Genomic DNA, 15,994 nt, shown 5'->3' on the forward strand with positions numbered 1-15,994 from the left:
AATAAAATCGGAGTCTCACGTGGTCACTCTTCTCTCATGAAGCAAAGGGTGAATAATTATTTGTAAGAGAGAAAGAGAATACAGTCACTCACCTAAACTGCGACCTACATAACATGCATGCAACAAAAATGATAGACGATTGAAGTACTACGCATACACTCTAACCAACAATGTCCGTCACAGCCGAGGGCTTACAAATAGTATGGGAAAGTGAGGCTACAGGTGAGAAAAGGTGAAATAGATTATGGAAATGTGGAGGTAAAGCGTCAAGCTAGCTCCTAAACAAGACCATATAAAGACCATCCAAAACTCAGTTGTCTAGAAAATAAATCTCAAGTGCCCTTCATTGGCATAAATCTCACTATCCAATGCACTATCTCCTCAAAAATATATGACTAGAACGGAGGAGTGAGACCGTTACAAGATAAAAATAAGCATATTTAGTCTCTTTTATTCAACAAACTCAACCCCTTTTTTTCAACTTTTCTTCCTTTTCTTCTTTCTGTTCCACGTCTAATTTCATTTTTTTCAACCTTTTTTTCTTTTTCTTTTTCTTTTTTTCTTTTCACATCTTTTTTCTTCTTTTTCTCATTCCTACTCATTTTCTACCAACTCCAACAGATGAAAACAGGCCAAACTCGCAACATGATAAGCATACCACAAAAGTCACTCTAAATGGGTGAAAAATGAAATAAAGGAAAATGTGCAATAACCTCCCTGCATGTGACACCAACCACAAACCCGAATGTATGCAATTGACAAAAAATCGAATTTCATAAATGTGCAAAAGTAATGGACATGTTATGCAAGGAGTTCTACTCTCAATTCCTATGTAAACCGGTCATGAATGTCACCAGTTATAAGGCTCTAAATCTCAGAAATGGTAAAGTAGGTTGCCAATTTATCAGGTCAAGTCTACACAGTCAGCTAATTTTGAACAAAAAACTCGTAGATATGCGCAAGACTCAGCTACTAACTATCAATTAGATGCAAGGCTTAAGTAAAAATGACAAGTTAAAGTGCAATTTCATCACGGAAATCAACCGTTCCGACTCAACCTATATGCAAAAGTAAACGTGAATTTTTTTTTTTGAATTTTTAATTTTTATGAGATTTTTTTTTTTAATTTTTATAAAAATAAACAACAATGCATACGGAAATTAAACGTGATAACAAGAATGCAATAAAAACAACATGCAGACACAGATATGGATGCATAACCTCCCCAAACCAAACCGTACAATGCCCTCATTGTACTCACAGATAAGGAAAGAAAATGCAAACTAAAAAGGAGAGAGTGTAGAAGCGGAAAACTTACAAGAATACGCGAAGAAGGGACCTCCACAAACCAGCCAGCAACATGGGAGGTCACGAACAACTGTATAACAGCATCACTGGAAGCGAATCAAAACAGGCGAACTTGGTGCTCGATCGAAAAGATTAAATACTCGATCGAGTACATTAGGCTGCAAAAGTGATCGATCGAAGGAGTCAAGCACTCGATCGAGTAAAAAAAGTGCTCGATCGAGAGGTACCTGCAGACAAATGTCGACCAAAAACCAAGCCTAAATCCTTCACAGTCTATGGTTTGAGAACTATTTATTACACACTCAACAAAACTAAAATGTTCTAAAATCAACTAAAAATTAAACTCCGGGTTAACTCCCGGACAGCGCTAGTTTCAGACAAGTCCCAGCTCGACCATCTTTTCTTTCTTCAACAGCCATTCGAATTGAGCCCAGTCAAAACAGCTCAAGGCACGCAGCAATCGATCAAATAACTGTGCATGTGCTACACAAAAATGTAAGTAGCAGCATAATATAAAAATAAAATAGGAAATTAAAACATACAACCATTTGAGCCTATCGAATTTCCTATGACAGCTCCCAAATTTATCCACAAAGTAATCCTGCCCTCCAGCTATGGGCGGAATATAAAAGCTCAAATTATCCGTCAGTGGAAAATAAGAGAGCTTGGGAGCATTTAAAGATAATCTATGGTACCGTCTCAGTTTAACGAATTTCTGATGACAAGTATGGTGAAAAATCGTTAACTTATTCGTCTCACCGGGAGGGGGTAGAGCATCAAAACAGAAAACATAAGTCAAATGAGGTATTTTACTATCAAACATAATAAAATTATCATTAACTACCTCAGGTCGGTCACCCCTAACGTCGGAATCATTGACAAAAGAGTATTTTAGCTCTTCCGTGCTAGGAACAATCGCTGGCTCAGCTACCTTCTCGTTACCCTCCTTGGTGGGTTCTGTCCCATATATCGCAGCCTCTAGCGCATCCATCTCGGCTTTGAAAAAGGGAGATTCACCATAACCATTGTCTTCAGCAAATTCGTCATCCAAAACGGACCCAAGTGACAAATCATTGCTCTCCATGGCCAAAGTAGTCGAGCGAGTAAAGACAGAACTCGATCGAGATCTTTCCTCTTGATTTTTACTCGATCAAACTCAAGAACATGCTCGATCGAGATCTTCCTTATAGTTGTTGTTCGATCGAGTAAAATTTTCTGTTCGATCGAACACTTCCTCAGATATTTCACTCGATCCAACACTATTACTAGCTCGATCGAGTAATTGTTCTAGTGCAGCGCATAAATCTTCGTAGCTTGCTTCATTTTCAGATAGATAATCGCATTCCGAGTCATACAAATCATCAGCGTCGATAGGCAACTCGGGTCCTTCATGGATAAGACCACTCTCTGCGTGCCTAAAGGTAGTCTCAGCGGCTAACTGAGCTATTTGAGACTCAAGCTCATCAATTTGAGCGTACATATATCTATCATGCTCTCGCATTTTAAATGCAAGTGTCTTGATCAAAGATTTCAGTTCCGCAATCTCTTCTTTCTGTCTATCAGGAGGAGGAGCTTATTGTGACACCCTCAAATTTAGCGTTAATTAAACACGTAAATGCTACAGAAAAACTGACAGGATATGTTTGTAATTGGTTCAACTAATTAAAACCTGTAATTTTTCAAACTTTTCTAAACCATTCACAAACATTTCCCAAAGGAAGAGTGCCAAAACCTGCAAGGACTAATAACCTAATTTACATAACATAACTAAAGTCGCGGGAATATAGTGATACAAACCAAAATAGAAGAGGGAGACATATGTCCCTTCAAAATATATATACAACCAAAAGCTAAAGGTTTCTACAAAATACAACCAAACTAAGTCCAAGGTTCTCTTGCTCACTAGCTCGTCCGTGTACCCCAACTAAGCATCATCAACCTGTCAATCGCATTTTATACAAACACGAAAGCCACAATTCAGTGGGGAGTAACTTCGAGTCCTCCCAGCCACGAAATGTCATTTTTAATGTAACATGTAGTGTAACATGTAAACAACATGATAAATAATCTAATTATCAAGTATTCTAACATTGACTACTAAACTGACCAAATTAAACTATCATGTGAAACGTATAACAAATAGTAATCCAAACTTTATCAATTGTAACCGGCTTACATCTCACCTATTACAATTCATAAAGTCACCATCCAAGAAAGAATAATATATCAAAGACAGACATAAGTTCTTAGTCCCGTCAATAGTCACTCTGTAACTCGAGTCTATACCACGAGGTAGGGAAGGTAATCGAACCGGTATCTTGGCTCAGAGGTTCTATCAAAACATGGCCAAGACACAACAAAACCCTAGCCTATAATCTGCGCAGACCTAGACATGCGGATACACACCACCGCACCCAAGACCCACGATTTTTCTAAAACAAAGTGAGTACCCTAAGGAGTCCACCAAAGGGTTGGCTAGTACTTAAGCTGACCACTTACTATCAAAATAAGTAACGAGGTCATGCCCCAACTTGGATATAATCCCACCAAGTCAGGAACACAAAGGCTATTATGCAGTGAACATATACTCGTCAAAGACGATAAAGACTTATCTATGACAAACACAACAACCTGCAAAAAGTATTTAATACCAATACCATTTCTAGCAATATTAACAATATTAAAGGTTTCAGAGAATCTAGGGCCATTTTACAATATAAGAAACTATTAAATTCAACCAACAACACTGTGAACTAAAACTTAATAAATGGCCTAAAACAAGAAAAAGGCCGATTATCCAATTCATATAAAATTTCATCCAACCGAATTTTTACCCGCAACCCCAGTCCTGCGACAGGTACGGGTTAAATTACGGCTGACCAATCACTCAATTGACTGACATCGAATCAGTCAAAGGGACTAAGGCTTAGTTTTCGGCACAATCATCAAAACATTGCAATTATTGCTATAAAATTCATTTTGAGCCTATTCATTACAATTTCATTTTATAATCTAACCTAACATGTGTCAACTACCATAATACGCATACTTCATCATCAAAATTTTATTTACTACTAACCTTATTCATTTCCTAAGACTACCCACATGTTACTTTTACTAAGCATATCATTAATAAACCCGAAACTACAAGTAATACATGAATTTCCGCGAAACAAGCAACGGACCAACCCGGGCCAACCCCAAGGCAACCGTGGGCCTGCCGGGCCTGCTGGCTGCCACCCCTAACCCACCATTTCTCCACTTTTGTTCAGTTTAACATCGTCTGAAACATCAATTTATCGTTCCCAATACTAATAGGTTAACTTAAACTAACAAAAGACATGCATGCAACCCATTTTATCATGTGAAACAAATTACTCAAATAAAAATCACAAAAACATACAAAAAGCAAAGAATGTGACGATTATTCGTCGAGTAACTCGAAATATGTTACCTTAAGCTAGAAAATGAGAAATTAGAACCTTGAAAACCAACCCTAATATACAACTAGCCACTATGTTCAACAATATACGAGTCCCCAAACTCGTCTTCCAAATCTTCACCTAAATAAACAATAAAAACACAATAATAAGTACAAAAACCGAAATATGCCCAAATTCGTCTTAAATCAACATCAAGAAAACTGAAATTAAAACATACAAGGAGGTAGATCTCGAAGAGGGGATTCCGAAAATATAAACTTTGCGAAAATCCGACTAGAAACGAGTGAGTTATGGTGAAATTTGGCTTGGATTAAGATGAAAATGGTGGTTTTTGGTTCAAGGTTCAAGGAGATGGAGTTAGGTGAGAAAAATCAGAAAAAAAGGAAGGGGAAGGGAGGTGCCGCGGGAAAGGAAAGGAAAGGAGGAAGGGAGCGGGTTTAAGTCGGGATTTTCACGAGTCGGTTTTGGCTCTTTTCGATAATAATTAGAACCGCTTGTCAATTGCAAATTCCGACAAGACCAAAGTTCTTAAACACGAGATTACAAGAAAATTGAATACTCATACGACCCATTTCCAAAATCGTTTCCCCAATTTTCAAAAGAGTTGTCATTTTTCTCCGATATGCCTTATTTCGAAATAAAAGGTTTTTACACGGTTTAAACTATTTTTAAACATTTCGAAACTATCAAAATAAATACTTTACTTCAAAATATAATAGAATTATATTTCTTTGAATTATTTTTATTTCAAATACATTAATATTAAATTTTACTTGATTAATAAATTACTTCCGCAATATATTAATGGTTCGAAATTACGGGGCGTTACAATCACCCCTCCTTTTAAAAAGTTTCGTCCTCGAAACTTAGAAGGAGAAATTATAGTATACAATATCTTAATAATATAATTATAAGAAAAATATAGGTATCTTTTCAATGAAACGGTGATACTCTCGTTGATCAGACAAGAACATCCACATTCATATCAAGATATAAAAATATTTCTACACCAATAAATGAGAAAACCCATTATTGGGACGTCTCCAATAACGAGATTTAACACTCATTAATGTTAAAACCATTAAAAATCATAAAAGCATTTTCAAAATTTTAGTTCAAAGTTCTATAATAAGAATAATATCTTTACTAATTATGATTAAACACGGCTTAGTAACTCGGAAAAAGAGTAAGAAAAGGAATACCTTACGAGAATAATTCAGGATATTTAGCTAACATAGAAGCTTCAGTCTCCCAAGTCTCTTCTTCGACATTTCCACAACGCCAAAGAACACGGACTAGAGGTACAACTTTGCTCCTAAGTTGCTTGTTGGCTTTTTCAAGAATCCGAATTGGCCTTTCTTCAACCACCAAGTTAGGCTCCAATTCAAGAATCTCTTCTTGGATGATATGGCTAGGGTCACTAATGTACTTCCTCAACTGAGAAACATGGAAGACATTGTGAACCTTGCTCAGATTTGGGGGCAATTCTAAACGGTAAGCAGCAGGACCAATCTTTTCAATCACCTGGAAAGGTCCAATATATTTAGGGCTCAGCTTCCCTTTAACGCCAAACCGTTTGACCCCTTTCATAGGTGACACTTTAAGGAATACTTGATCATCAACCTCAAAAGAAAGTGGTCGACGGACATCAAAGCATATGATTTTTGACGGTCTGAGCGGCTTTCATTCGCTCTGAATGATCTTAACTTGTTCAATGGACTCGGTCACCAAATCAGGTCCTAACATTGGAACATTTTGGGTTTGATCCCAACAGTCGGAGTACGGCATTTTCTACCGTACATGAGCTTCATATGGTGCCATTTTAATGGAGGCTTGATATTTGTTGTTGTAAGAAAACTCAACCAGAGGTAAACATTTCTCCCAAGAAGTTTGGAAATCTAAAGCACAGGCACGAAGAAGATCCTCTAAAGTTTGAATTGTTCTCTCGGTTTGACCATCAGTGGCGGCGTGAAAAGCAGTGCTCATCAATAGTTTACTACCCAAGGCTCTCTGTAATGCAGTCCAGAAACGAGAACAAAATCGAGGGTCTCGATCTGAAACTATATCTTTAGGAACCCCATGATAGCGCACTACTTCATTCACATAGGCACCAGCTAGAACTTCTAAACCCCAGGTCTCTCTAATGGGAATAAACCGAGCACACTTAGTCAATCGGTCCACAACCACCCAAACAGCATTCTTCCCAGTGGAAGTCCTGGGTAAAGCCATCACAAAATCCATGGATATAGACTCCCATTTCCAAAGAGGAACATCCAGGGGTTGAAGCAAACCCCCGGGCTTTTGATGCTCTATCTTTACTTTCTGGCGGTGAGGCATTCTTGACATACTCCATAACTTCAATCTTCATCCTAGGCCACCAGAATTGCAATCTCAAATCTTTGTACATTTTGGTACCTCCTGGATGAATGGAGTAAGGAGAGAGGTGTGCTTCATCAAGAATTCTTTTCTCAAATCGGCTGCACTCGGAACATAGATTCTACCATGATAACGAAGATACCCATCATCATCAATCTTACAATCCTTAGCTTACCCAAGTTGAATTTTAGCTTGAATGGATTTGAAAGTAGGATCATCAGGAAGACAAGCACGGATCTCACGGTAGAAGTCAGGTTCGGCTGACATGGCATCAAGATGATGAGAGCCCCTTTTTACAAGGCTTACTCCTAATTTTTGAAGTTCTAAAGCAAGTTCAGGAGGTAATTCTCGAAAAGAATTCAAAGAATGACAGGATTTTTCTCGCTAAGAGCATCACCACCACATTAGCTTTTCCTTCGTGATAAATTAGATCGGCATCATAGTCATTCACCAATTCTAACCATCTTCTTTGTCTCATGTTCAGCTCTTTTTGGGTAAAGAGATATTTCAGGCTTTTTTGGTCGGTGTAGATGTTGCAATGGACTCCAATGAGGTAGTGTCTCCAAATCTTTAAAGCATGCACCACCGCAGCTAATTCAAGATCATGAGTCGGGTAGTTAACTTCATGAACTCTAAGCTGTCGAGAGGCATACGCAACGACTTTCCCTTTTTGCATCAAGACACAACCTATACCATGCTTAGAAGCATCACAGTAAACATCAAAGTCCACTCCTTCTTTAGGTAAGGTCAACACCGGAGCGGTAGTCAACCTCTTTTTCAATTCCTGGAAGGCATTTTCACACTCTTCAGACCACACAAATTTAGACTCTTTCTTCAGCAACTGAGTCATTGGCCTAGCAATCTTTGAGAAATCCTTCACAAACCGCCGATAGTAACCTGCCAAGCCAAGGAAACTACGGATTTCAGAAACATTGGTTGGACTTTTCCAAGTAACAACGGCTTCAATTTTGGCAGGATCTACCATAACGCCCTCTTTTGAAATGACATGCCCAAGGAAGGTCACTTTAGATAATCAGAATTCACATTTAGAGAATTTAGCATACCATTTTTCACGGCGCAAAATCTCCTAAATAGCACGAAGGTGGTTGGCATGTTCTTCTTCAGATTTAGAATAGATCAAGATGTCATCAATGAACACTACAACGTATTTGTCGAGGTGTTCTCTGAAAGTACGGTTCATCTGATCCATGAATACTGCTGGAGCATTGGTCAATCCGAATGGCATCACCGTAAACTCGAAATGACCATATCTCGTACTGAAGGCGGTTCTAGGAATGTCAGCTTCTCGGACTGGAATTTGATGATAGCCCGAACGAAGATCAATTTTAGAAAAAATGGAAGCACCTCGGAGTTGGTCAAAAAGATCATCAATTCTAGGAAGAGGATATTTATTCTTAATAGTAACCCGGTTAAGTTCACGATAATCTATGCATAACCGCATAGATCCATCCTTCTTTCTTACAAAGAGAACAGGAGCACCCCAAGGTGAAGAGCTAGGTCGGATAAAACCTTTGACAATCAAGTCATCCAGCTGAGTCTTCAGCTCTTTCATTTCAGACGGTGCCAGCCTATAAGGAGCTTTAGCAATAGGGCCGGTACCAGGAATAAGATCAATAGTAAATTCAACTTCCCTTTTAGGAGGAATTCCCGGTAACTCATCAGGAAAAACATCGGGAAATTCACATACTACAGGAATGTTCTCTTTAGGAGGCAGAGAGGAAGAATCAGAAGGAGTCACCATACACAAGAAGGCTTGATGACCCTTTTTCATCGCATTGATAAACTTCATAGCAGAAATTAATTTAGTACCGGTTTGTCTTTTAACCATTTGATAAGACACACGGTGACCTGAAGGGCTTGTAAGATTATTTTCTGGTCCCGACCTTCAAATCGAGCATGATAAGTATGTAACCAATCCATGCCCAAAATGACATCAAATTCTTCAAGCGGAAATTGGAAAAGATTTGCTGGAAATATAGATCCCACAATAGAAATAAGGACTTCCGGATAGATTTTAGAACAGGAAAAGACATCACCAGAGGGTAAGGATATAGATGTGCTTTCTTCTTGTGATGATTCAAGTGATAACTTATCGGAGAGTTTCATTGAAATAAATGATAAAGAGGCAACCGTATCAAATAGTACCATACAAGGAACATCAAAAATAGAAAATGTATCAGTAATGATATCAGGATGTGCCTCAGCTTCTGCTCGGCTCATGACAAAAATCTGACCCTTCGGCCTCACTGGCCTCACTGGGCCGGCAGGAGTAGTAGGAGCCGTCACCTTTCTCTCCGGGCAAACATTGGCCTTGTGGCCCGGTTTGTTGCTTGAAAAGCATATGATAGGATCAACGAAGCATTTACCAGGATGTGCTGGTTTCTTGCAGTTATAGCACATTCGGTCTTTAGTACCTTTATTGTCGTTAAAAGCTGAAGATTGACCACCCCGGTTAACTTGCACATTAGAAACAAATCTCCTCTTGTTTGGGTCAGAAGGAGAAGAGGTAAACCTGGGTGAAGGAGTATAGGGTCTAGAAGATGGATATAAAGGCCTCTTGCCAAGATTGGAACTGGTTGCACGAGCTTCATTTTCAATGTCTTTCAGGGAATTCTCAGCCCATAAAGCATCATTATAAATTGAAACAAAGCTGGTGGAATCCCGACGGACCATGCTTTTGATTTTAGGAGAGAGCTTTTCAAGATAAAAGAAGGCTTTTTCGTTGTCATCCTTCACCAATCTAGTTGCATAATGAGCCAACTCGTTGAATTTATCAGTGAAGGTCTGAACAAGAAGGCTTCCTTGCTTTAATTCCATGAATCCTTTCAACTTCTGCTGCTTAAGTTCTTGCGGATAGAATCGGGCCTCCACTAATTCCTTGAAACGTTCCCAGTCAAATCCTGGTTCAGATGAAACGGTAGGCCCAGTCATGGACCACCATCGATCTGCTTCTCGTACTAGGAAGTGAGATGCCAGCTTCACTTTATGTTCCTCCTTAACATCATATAACGTAAAGCTTTTCTCTAACTCCCGAAACCACCCTGTAAGAGCAACTGGATCAATCTCTCCACCATAAGTGGGAGTGTTGATTCGGGTTAATTGATTAGCCACCCAAGTATAGGTGCCTGGAGTACCCTCAGGAGGCGGGGGAGGAGGAGCTTGTTGATTCTGCTGATTTTGTTGGTTTTGGAGAATTTGAGTAAGAACTAGTAAAAGAGCATCATCAATTCTTCTTGGCGGAGCCATCTTACAAAAGAGAAAATTAATTAGTACCTAACAATTAGCAATCACAAACAGACTACCACATAAAATCCTAAATCTTCCCATCTCTCAAGTTTATTATTTAAAGTTCAAGTGATTTTAAGTGGGGTGCACAAACGTGGGTCGGGAGCAACAAGCTCTGATACCAACTGTGACACCCTCAAATTTAGCGTTAATTAAACACGTAAATTCTACAGAAAAACTGACAGGATATGTTTGTAATTGGTTCAACTAATTAAAACCTGTAATTTTTCAAACTTTTCTAAACCATTCACAAACATTTCCCAAAGGAAGAGTGCCAAAACCTGCAAGGACTAATAACCTAATTTACATAACATAACTAAAGTCGCGGGGATATAGTGATACAAACCAAAATAGAAGAGGGAGACATATGTCCCTTCAAAATATATATACAACCAAAAGCTAAAGGTTTCTACAAAATACAACCAAACTAAGTCCAAGGTTCTGTTGCTCACTAGCTCGTCCGTGTACCCCAACTAAGCATCATCAACCTGTCAATCGCATTTTATACAAACACGAAAGCCACAATTCAGTGGGGAGTAACTTCGAGTCCTCCCAGCCACGAAATGTCATTTTTAATGTAACATGTAGTGTAACATGTAAACAACATGATAAATAATCTAATTATCAAGTATTCTAACATATGAATACTAAACTGACCAAATTAAACTATCATGTGAAACGTATAACAAATAGTAATCCAAACTTTATCAATTGTAACCGGCTTACATCTCACCTATTACAATTCATAAAGTCACCATCCAAGAAAGGACAATATATCAAAGACAGACATAAGTTCTTAGTCCCGTCAATAGTCACTCTGTAACTCGAGTCTATACCACGAGGTAGGGAAGGTAATCGAACCGGTATCTTGGCTCAGAGGTTCTATCAAAACATGGCCAAGACACAACAAAACCCTAGCCTATAATCTGCGCAGACCTAGACATGCGGATACACACCACCGCACCCAAGACCCACAATTTTTCTAAAACAAAGTGAGTACCCTAAGGAGTCCACCAAAGGGTTGGCTAGTACTTAAGCTGACCACTTACTATCAAAATAAGTAACGAGGTCATGCCCCAACTTGGATATAATCCCACCAAGTCAGGAACACAAAGGCTATTAAGCAGTGAACATATACTCGTCAAAGACGATAAAGACTTATCTATGACAAACACAAAGAACTGCAAAAAGTATTTAATACCAATACCATTTCTAGCAATATTAACAATATTAAAGGTTTCAGGGAATCTAGGGCCATTTTACAATATAAGAAACTATTAAATTCAACCAACAACACATGTGAACTAAAACTTAATAAATGGCCTATAACAAGAAAAAGGCCGATTATCCAATTCATATAAAATTTCATCCAACCGAATTTTTACCCGCAACCCCAGTCCTGCGACAGGTACGGGTTAAATTGCGGCTGACCAATCACTCAATTGATCGACATCGAATCGATCAAAGGGACTAAGGCTCGATTTTGGCACAATCATCAAAACATTGCAATTATTGCTATAAAATTCATTTTGAGCCTATTCATTACAATTTGATTTTATAATCTAACCTAACATGTGTCAACTACCATAATACGCATACTTCATCATCAAAATTTTATTTACTACTAACCTTATTCATTTCCTAAGACTACCCACATGTTACTTTTACTAAGCATATCATTAATAAACCCGAAACTACAAGTACTGCATGAAAATCCGCGAAACAAGCAACGGACCAACCCGGGCCAACCCCAAGGCAACCGTGGGCCTGCCTGGGCCTGCCGGGCCTGCTGGCTGCCACCCCTAACCCACCATTTCTCCATTTTTGTTCAGTTTAACATCGTCTGAAACATCAATTTATCGTTCCCAATACTAATAGGTTAACTTAAACAAACAAAAGACATGCATGCAACCCATTTTATCATGTGAAACAAATTACTCAAATAAAAATCACAAAAACATACAAAAAGCAAAGAATGTGACGATTATTCGTCGAGTAACTCGAAATATGTTACCTTAAGCTAGAAAATGAGCAATTAGCACCTTGAATACCAACCCTAATATACAACTAGCCACTATCTTCAACAATATACGAGTCCTCAAACTCGTCTTTCAAATCTTCACCTAAATAAACAATAAAAACACAATAATAAGTACAAAAACCGAAATATGCCCAAATTTGTCTTAAATCAACATCAAGAAAACTGAAATTAAAACATACAAGGAGGTAGATCTCGAAGAGGGGATTCCGAAAATATAAACTTTGCGAAAATCCGACTAGAAACGAGTGAGTTATGGTGAAATTTGGCTTGGATTAAGATGAAAATGGTGGTTTTTGGTTGAAGGTTCAAGGAGATGGAGTTAGGTGAGAAAAATCAGAAAAAAAGGAAGGGGAAGGGAGGTGCCGCGGGAAAGGAAAGGAAAGGAGGAATGGAGCGGGTTTAAGTCGGGATTTTCACGAGTCGGTTTTGGCTCGTTTCGATAATAATTAGAACCGCTTGTCAATTGCAAATTCCGACAAGACCAAAGTTCTTAAACACGAGATTACAAGAAAATTGAATACTCATACGACCCATTTCCAAAATCGTTTCCCCAATTTTCAAAAGAGTTGTCATTTTTCTCCGATATGCCCTTATTTCGAAATAAAAGGTTTTTACACGGTTTAAACTATTTTTAAACATTTCGAAACTATCAAAATAAATACTTTACTTCAAAATATAATAGAATTATATTTCTTTGAATTATTTTTATTTCAAATACATTAATATTAAATTTTACTTGATTAATAAATTACTTCCGCAATATATTAATGGTTCGAAATTACGGGGCGTTACACTTATTGTTGCGGTGGCCAAATGAATGGAGGCTTTTGATAGCCCCGTTGATAAAGCGGATGTGGCGGCACAATTAAAAAAGGTTGGCTGGCTTGTCTACGCTGCTTAAACGCGCAAACTTCATCGTTCCCTGTCAAACAAACAGTGGCATTGTGCCCAGCAGCACCACATCTCTCACAGTAAGCCACCTGCTGCGCCATAGAATGGAACATAGGTGGAAGATCAAAGGTGCTCAAGCCTTCCCTTTGACAATATTTTACCTAGAATTGTCTAGGTAGGACCTGTAGGACCTATCAAAACAACACTAAGAAAAAAGATAAGAACTGCCTCAAGGAATAAATCCCTTGAGGCTAAAGACAGACAAAAATAAACAAGCAAATAATATAGTTGCGTCCCCGGCAACGGCGCCAAAATTTGATTCCGCCGTTTCAGTACCAAAAATAAATACCTAAGTACTACCAACAGAAGTCAGCGGTAAGTAGGGTCGATCTCCACAGGGAGGCGATCATTATCTACTTGTTAATTCTAGTCTGTCTACGGCAATTGGGGGTTTTGTAATTTGTTTTCTAAACTAATCACGATTAAAGGCAAGAGAATTAAGGATAAGATGGATTAACAAGAAAGAGAGAAAACTAGGATTGTCAGGTCATCAATGAATGTCGGATAATTGCAGCTAAGGTCACAGATCGGCCGCGTGTGTCGGTCTAAGGGGCAACGAATATCTCCTTCCGGTCTCAATTCGCCCTAAAATACTATTAGCTTAGCTTCCGCCCTCAGTAAAGCATCCTATTGTTCACTGCGGGTCTCACCCCTTCCAACTTTCCGGTCTAGGTTAAGGCTTACCAAGATTAATTAAGCTAAATACATCGATTCAAGTAGCTAGTTACAGTTAATTGCAGTGATTAACAACATAGACATAACAACAACGAAAGATCCGTAACCTAATTAGAAACTAACAACAGTTCATCGAATCCCTAAATCCTAGCGATTAAATTAGCTAGACATAAATAAGAAAAGAGCAAGAATAAGGGATAGAGGAATAATAATCATCACAAATTAAGAAGAGAATAAAAGAAAGAGAGAGTAAAAGGGAGAATTACATATTAAGAGATCCAAAAAAGAGAGAAGAACAATCGAACAATAACCAGAGGTAAAACAAGAGAGAAAAAGAGAAAAGAAGAGTGTTTGACCTAATGACGTCTTTCCTATTTATAGGAAAGACAATTATTAACCTAAACGATATTAAAACCTTGCGGCAGATAGAAAAGTACTCGATCGAGTGGTTTAAAACCTCTCTATCGAGTAATTTATAGCAAAACCACTCAATAGAGTATAAAACCTACTCGATCGAACACTATCTAAAATAGGCTATTCGATCGAGGACTTTAAACTACTCGATCGAACACTATCTACTCGATCGAGTAGTTTCCAGCGCATAATTCCTGTTTCGCGCACTGAACTTCAAATGGCTGCCATTTCTTCGTTACTTGGGAAAAAAAAGGCGTTTCAGGTGGAGTTGGAAAGCTAAGAGGACAAGCTTTCATCTCCAATTGGAATTACCTGAAAATCTGTTGTAGAACTCGAGATATGGCTCTTCAAATTAGACACTAGTAATTTGAAGTTCTTCCTTTGCTTGCCTAGCTGTCTTACTCCTTTGCGCATCTCGAAATAGTAGTCTTAAGGCTCCGACTCAACTCATCTCCTATATGCATGTATAGGGACATGTTTTAGGCTTGATTATGCTCCTTTCCGGTTCATACCTGTAAATAATACAAGAGAAGCCAAAGTAGACAATTCGGGGGACATTTGTAGCTAAACACTACACAAAATGCATAGAAATGCGGTAAATAAAGTACAAAATACCTATATAAAATGCACGCATCAATGTGATATAGAAGTAATGAATCTTCGAGATGTGTGATACTATCATGAGGATTTGAGTTAACGGTTATGTAGGGGTTCCAGGACTATATGTTAATCATGAGTTTCGAGGAATTAAGGAAAGTAAAAAGCTTGGTGATGAATTTACACGATAGGAGATCTTGGTGGTGAGTTGGGTGACGATACAATTAAGGATAGTATTCGGAAGAATGTTGAGGTAAATTTTGTTGGTGGATTTGATGTTAGTTATTTGGAATGTTAACCGAAGATTGGAAATGAACCGTTATATTTAGAGGTGAGTGTAAGAGGTTTGTTGTACGAGCAGCGGTGGTATTGTGGTGTTGTCACTAGTGGTTAAGGGTGATGATAGATAAGAAAGATAGCAATTATAAAGAGGTTAATCTTGTATAGGTCGGATTGATATGTATGGTTGTGAGAGAGTATAAGATGTGGTTATAGGAGGCGGTTGCTAGTAGTTGAGTATTAGCGGTATGGTTATAGTTGGCAGGGGGTGATGGTTATGCGAATGGGAGAGTATGTTATGAAGGGCATACGAGTTAAGCTCGGGCGAGAGGTAACCTTTATCAAGTGGTAACTTACGTGTTCAGGATTGACTAGTTGGATGTGATTACGGGTCTATGATGTGTATAAATTTTTGTGTGAGGTTCTGACCTCACGAGAAATGCTGTAGTGTGATAGTTATAAAATTGTTATATGAATGTTTTGTGATATATGTTGGGTACGGTAAACTAATGGAATGATGTTTAAAAGTGATAGTTTGGTTGAACTGGCATGGCTAGTTATACTTGTATGATATTCATGAGATTCTTGTCTGTTTATTCCGTAT

This window comes from Silene latifolia, chromosome 9, assembly GCF_048544455.1.
Source record: "Silene latifolia isolate original U9 population chromosome 9, ASM4854445v1, whole genome shotgun sequence".
In the NCBI taxonomy this organism is placed as follows: Eukaryota; Viridiplantae; Streptophyta; class Magnoliopsida; order Caryophyllales; family Caryophyllaceae; genus Silene; species Silene latifolia.